Raw genomic sequence first — 6768 nt, 5'->3', positions numbered from 1 at the left:
TGTTCGGGTCATTTTGACCCGTTTTACATTTTCATTTGATAAAAAAAGGTAGAAGTTTAAATTTTTTCCACCTGAAACTCACTGGCCTTAAAGATTCTTCTGAGATGAACGTGTAAAAAAATATTTTTGCACTACACCCATGCTACACCCCTCTCATATTTTTTGAACCTTAAGTGCTGTTCAGGTCATTTTGACACACACACACACACACACACACACACACACACACACACACACACACACACACACACACACACACACACACACACACACACACACACACACACACACCAATAAACACATCCAAAATCTCTTGGCTTTGAATGTTTGCCTTTAATTGTGACTGGAAAACATGTGCCAACAATTATTTACAAAAAGTGATACATAAACACACAATAATGTGTCACCACATAGATCACGTTTCATTTTCTATTATGCTAAGAAAAGTCCTTTCGGACAAGGAAAACATTTTCAATATACATTGTAGGATATGACTAAATATATAAGTAGCTTGTTTAGTCATTGAATAACAACATTGCATTCTATATAAAACTATATATACAAAGGGAAAACAATATCACAGAAAGTAAAACATAACAAGAATTCTATGGCATATTGAGACATGTGTATCTCCATCTGCAATAACATTTGGGTGATTATCATGCATCATGCAATCATGACATTTTCAGCTGCTTGAACTCTTTTCACACTGACCACAAGTGTGTACATCTTTGTGAACTCCTAAACGTATTGATTGTCTGAAATCTTGTCAAGACAAATCACAATGTTTTATCCTTAGTGTGAATTCGCTGGTGTCTTTTGAGACTGGACATTCGAGAAAAGTGTTGCCCACACTGATCACATCCATGAGGTTTCTCTCCAGTGTGAATTCTATGGTGTGTTTTAAGGCTGGACATTGTACAGAAGTGTTGTCCACACTGATCACATCCATAGGGTTTCTCTCCTATGTGAATTCTCTGGTGGCTTTTAAGGTTGGACATTATAGAGAAGTGTTTTCCACACTGATCACATCCATAAGGTTTCTCTCCGGTGTGAATTCTCTGGTGTCTTGTATGGCTAGCCTTGTCAGAGAAACGTTGTCCACACTGGTCACATCCATAAGGTTTCTCTCCAGTGTGAATTTTTTGGTGGCTTTTAAGGTTGGACATTGTGTAGAAGTGTTGTCCACACTGGTCACATCCATAGGATTTCTCCCCAGTGTGAATTCTCTGGTGGATTTTAAGGCTGAATATTTTAGCGAAGTGTTGTCCACACTGGTCACATCCATAGGGTTTCTCCCCAGTGTGAATTCTCTGGTGGATTTTAAGGCTGAATATTTTAGCGAAGTGTTGTCCACACTGATCACATCCGTAGGGTTTCTCACCAGTGTGAATTCTCTGGTGGCTTTTAAGGGTGATTTTTTGAGAGAAGTGTTGTCCACACTGGTCACATCCATACGGTTTCTCCCCTGTGTGGATTCTCTGGTGGATTTTAAGCTGGGAGATGTGAGGAAAATGTTTTCCACACTGATCACAGCAATGGAGTTTTTGCTTAGCCAAGCTTCTTTCTTCTTTCACCTCTGGTAGGACAGGGAAGCCAGACTCATGATGCAACACTGGATTGGAAAATAAGACAAAGGAAACATTGTTAAGAGCTGGAAAGTAGTAGTTTGAGGGCTTAATATGACATAGTTATGTAGGCTAGTTAATGTACTACATATATATTATAAAGACATAAACCACCAACAATTTTGTCAAGTAGCTAAACTAAAAAATACTGTAACATGACAACTCATGAAACACATCATAAGGTTTTATATAAGCTATTTGTATTTCATTGCACTAACTAAATATATAGGTCAAATGTACAATGCATATATGAACTGTGAGACAATAAACTAGATAAAACAGGCATTATCTAAATCTTCAGCAACGCTACTGTTGAAATTACAATAGAATATATTCAGAAGGAGTGATGCAAGCAACATACCATGTTCTTTGGGTTCCTGCTGTTCAGCATCATTATCCCTGGTGGGGTCGAGAGAGTTCATCTTCACCTGAAGTCTGGAGTCCACATGTCAGATCTGATCAGAAATGATTGATATCCTGGAGGAGTTGTGGAGAAACTACAACTACAAGCTCTTTTTATACTAGACTAGCCTGAGACTGCTTTGAATGATTGGCCAAAGAGGAGAACAATAACCACCTCTCCACCAATCACAGCCTGGCATACATGTGCTCCATGTTGGTAATCAAGTCCCCAATACAAAGCCAATTAGCATATGATTGGTCCAAATACTTTCAGAACAATGGGTAGAAGCAGCTGTGGTGAAGGAACAACCCAGCTCATTATAGTCTACTGTGTTTAAAATATGTGCTTGCACATCTTGTTGCACACAATGTTTAAAACCTATTTTAAAACAATGTGTCTAACTGTCTTTTAAGGTAAATTGCCAATTTATCAGGTTCAATCGTATGGTCTTACAGTTCCAAATGTGTCTGCTCACAGAAACCATGATAGTGATTATCATGGTTCCAATTATGCTTATTTAACATGTATCCTGTATGTCTCTTTCCTGATTGTACAAAGTTGGTATCCACACTGAATATCTCTATTTATCTCTCTCTCTGCCACAGCTGTTTTTATTTATATTTTTTGATAGTTGATTCCAGGCTTTTTAATGCCATTGAAAGCTTAAGACTTATGAATGGTATATGTTTCATCAATGAAACATTATCATTTGTTCTTATGAAACAAAACAGATCACACTGCGGGAGGTAACCATACTGTTAAAGTCATTGTAGTGTGTCATTAAGAGTTCATCTTCATCACACAGGATTGTATGTATCAGTCACTCTCCAATTTGCAATGTACACATTCCCACCTACTTTTACTTAAAACTGACCTTAAAATACAATCGAGCATAGTTTGACTCCTTGAACACCTTGATAGTAGAAGCCTACAAAGCTATTCCTGCAGTGTGGCAACAACTGCCCTTTAGAAACCTAATTTGAACATGATTGCTCCAAATTCTTCCAGGCACTGTTGTTTCTGTCTTTGTCAAAGACATGTTCTGAATAGTGTAATATTTGTGTTGAATAAAGTAATTGCATTTACTTGTGACTTGTGTTATAGCAGTGCTATTGAGACAATACAGATGTGCAATTTCAAAGACATGTTCCGAATAGTGTAATATTTATGTTGAACTGCATATCAGACCTTAAAAACGTTTCTTTCTATGCACTAAACCTCTGTCATGTGGGCAAAAGCCTCCTAATCCCTCTGTATCGCTGTATCACAAGCTCTGAATCTTCATCCCTGGGCGTTGTTCTACTAACCTTTTCATTAACCACATTATCAGCCTCACTGATTTCCAATACATTTACTTCTACTCATCTCGGATTCTAATATTGTAGGCCTACTTTTACTCCACTACAACTTTAGTTACTAGTTTCTTTGCAGATATTTAAATCATAATACATACATAAACCACTTTAGCCCTACCTAGGCCTGAAAATTGTATACAGTATCTGTTATATTTTGTACATTTACTTAACAGAGTATTTCAATTTGCAGTATAGATACTTTTACTCAAGTAAAAACATGAATACCTTTTCGACCACTGAGATTATTACCTGTGCTTGCTTCAGATGGTCCTGTTACTTCTTGCAGGGTCAAATCAAGCTTTATTTATATTGTGACGGTTCCCTCAATAGGAGGTTCTATTATAATTGTCACTCCTTGGTTATAGTGTATATTATGTTCTTGGTATTAATTTGTGTTCTCCTTCCCATAGGACTGGGGAGCAGCAAAGTGATCATTAACTGATTGGCGTGCACCTGGGCCCGGTCCACGCCTATAAAAGCCTGCTTCCCCAGTCCTCTCCCAGCTCTCCTCACTCCAGCTCCTCTCCCACCATTCCCCTTGTTTTTTGCTACTTCTGTTAATACATGCAACACTCACCCACTACATTCCTCACTCATCCATACATGCACTTCACTACTGACTTGACTGACTTCCACACCTCACTCTTCATTTTGGTATGTTACTTTAATTATTTAATAAATTGTTTAAACTTTGTTTTGACTGCGTCTCCCCCAGTTTTTGTTATGTTCCATGTAAACCCTAGACCAGGAACATAACAAGTGGGGGCTCTCGCCGGTAAATTTTGACTTTTTATGCAGTGAGTTTGGAGATTCAAGTGATTCTCCCTTCTGCATTTGTTTGCTAGTGCTGGGCTGCAATAGCAGAGTCAATTGGCTAAATTCTGCAATAGTAGAGTCAATTGGCTAATTTGGGCGTCGGTTAATTGCTTGTTTGTGCAGTCATTTTGTGAATGCAGTGACTTCATTTGGGAATCATTCCGGGGGTTCCTTTGTCCTGTTTGATCAACAGTCCGGTGAGTACAGAAAGTGCTGCTATGCTTTTTGATCTGGACTTTAAGTTTGGGAGATGCAGTTAACTTTTGAGTTGAACTTAACATGAGTTTGGGTTAAGTTACATTAAGTATTTGGTTAAGTTTGGTGGGGAGTTTTTTCCTGGTTTATTGTGCTGCTAAAGTCAAAGTTAAAGGGTGTCCTGGCTGGGTTTGAATTAATTTTTCATACAAGTGTCCCTGTGAGGTGCGTTTTTTATTTTTCAGCTACTGGGGTTAAAATAGTGCAAGTCGTTTAGGCCCGGGTGGTTTAGGTGCACGGGGCGGCTGGAGATTGCGGGTGCGTACCGGTGTGTGCGTACCCCATCTCGGGAGCGCAGCCAGGTGGTGTACGCAGGTCGCCAGCTAGTGGTTGCCTTTCCTACCCCTGGGTTAAGCTAGGCCTTTGCGGTGGCCTTCATGTGCATAAATACCCACCGTTAACCAGCACATCCAGTCGGGTGGAGTTAGCGGGGTGGTTTAAATAGTGGGGCACTTGTATTTTGTTTTGGTTTGCCAGCTGGGGGATCTGTGAAAGCGCACATTAGCCAGGATGGTTACTGTAGATGAATTCATAGATGCTCCTTCTGAGGAACTGTTAAGTCAATGCACCAAAGACCAATTACTTAAAATAGCAGAACATTATAACATTGAATTTGAGCCAGTTGACAAGAGATTAAAGGAGACTTTATTTCAAGTGTTGAGAGAGAATTTATTTCAGAAAGATGTTCCTGTTGATAAGGGACAAGGGGCGTTGTCTAATCCAACAAAGTTCAGATGTCACAGCGGTGGCGCCGCCGTTTGTGATGCCTGTAGTGTCACCAGGGTTGTCTTTCGATCAACAAAAAGAATTGTTTAACCAGCAAAAAGAGTTAATTATGTTGCAAGCTAAATTACAATCCGATCAGGAAAAAGTGAGACTAGAGCAGGAAAGAGTGAGACTAGAAACTCAGTATGCAATTGAAAAAATGAAACATGATACTGAACAAGCTAAAATACAGGTAGAGCAGAACAAGTTGGATTTGATAAGGGATGGTAAGATGGCACCTGCTGCACAAGCATCTCCTATACCTGCAGATCAGTCTGAGGGGTCGTTTGACATAAATGGAAATCTCCGTCTGGTGCCCAAGTTTTCAGAACGTGATCCAGAGACATTTTTTGTTATGTTTGAGCGGGTGGCTGACCTGCGTAAATGGCCTGATTCGGCGCGCACACTGCTGTTACAGTGTGTCTTAACCGGCAGGGCGCAAGATGTTTTTTCGGCAATGAGTGTGGCTGACAGTCAAAAATATTCCTGTGTTAAAGCAACGGTGCTTAAAGCCTACGAGCTCGTCCCCGAGGCATACCGCCAGCGGTTCAGGTTTTCTAAGAAACATGACAAGCAGTGTCATTTGGAATTTGCACGTGATTTAACTACGTCTTTTAACCGCTGGTGCAACGCCTCGGAGGTAACAGAGTTTGAAGAATTGTGTGACTTGATGATTTTGGAGCAGTTTAAAAATTCTGTTCCTGCTCGAGTGGCGACGTATATTAATGAGCAGAAAGCGCGCACTGCTGCAGACGCGGCAGCGCTCGCTGATGATTTTGTCTTGACGCACCGTGAAGAGTTCAATGCGGGAGGTGGCAATCATGCTGCCAATGAGTCACATGGCCGATATGAGAAACCTCATCCTGTCGAAGCTAAAAGTAACAGCAGTGGTAATGTGCGTGAGTCAGAAAAGGTCTGCAATCATTGTCATAGGCGGGGCCACTGGAGATCAGATTGTTTTAAGTTGAACGGTTACCCAAAGACTGACAATTTTAACGCAGGTGATCGGCAACCAAAAGGGGCTGGCATGTCCGCTCCAGTTCATCCGGTGTCCACTTGTGTTACACCACATTTCGGTCAAAATAAAGATGCAGTAGTTGCAGCAGTAGATTCTTACCGTCCATTTATCATGAAGGGTTCTGTCTCTTTGGTGCAAGGTGGGGAAGAAGTACCTGTAACTATTTTGAGAGACACGGGGGCTTTTGACTCATTTATTCAGGCTGGTGTTCTTCCTTTGACTAATGTTTCTGACACTGGTGACAAAGTGCATATCCGGGGCATAGACATGAACATACTGTTGGTTCCCTTGCATAAAGTGATGCTTAAATGTGAATTGTTCCAGGGAGAAGCAAAGCTCGCTGTGCGCCCAGCACTGCCGATTCCTGGGGTGACGGTGATTCTGGGTAACGACCTGGTTGGTGCTCGGGTGTGGGCAGAGGGTCCACCGCCGGCAATGGTGACGTCTGTTCCCCTGGTGACGGGGGAAGCTAATAAAAGTGACCGTGACTGTCCAAAGGTCAAAGTATCTGAGAAGTTTCAAAGTATC

This window comes from Nannobrachium achirus, assembly GCF_963921795.1.
Source record: "Nannobrachium achirus genome assembly, chromosome: 13".
In the NCBI taxonomy this organism is placed as follows: domain Eukaryota; kingdom Metazoa; phylum Chordata; class Actinopteri; order Myctophiformes; family Myctophidae; genus Nannobrachium; species Nannobrachium achirus.
Note: the sequence above shows the minus strand (reverse complement) of the source record.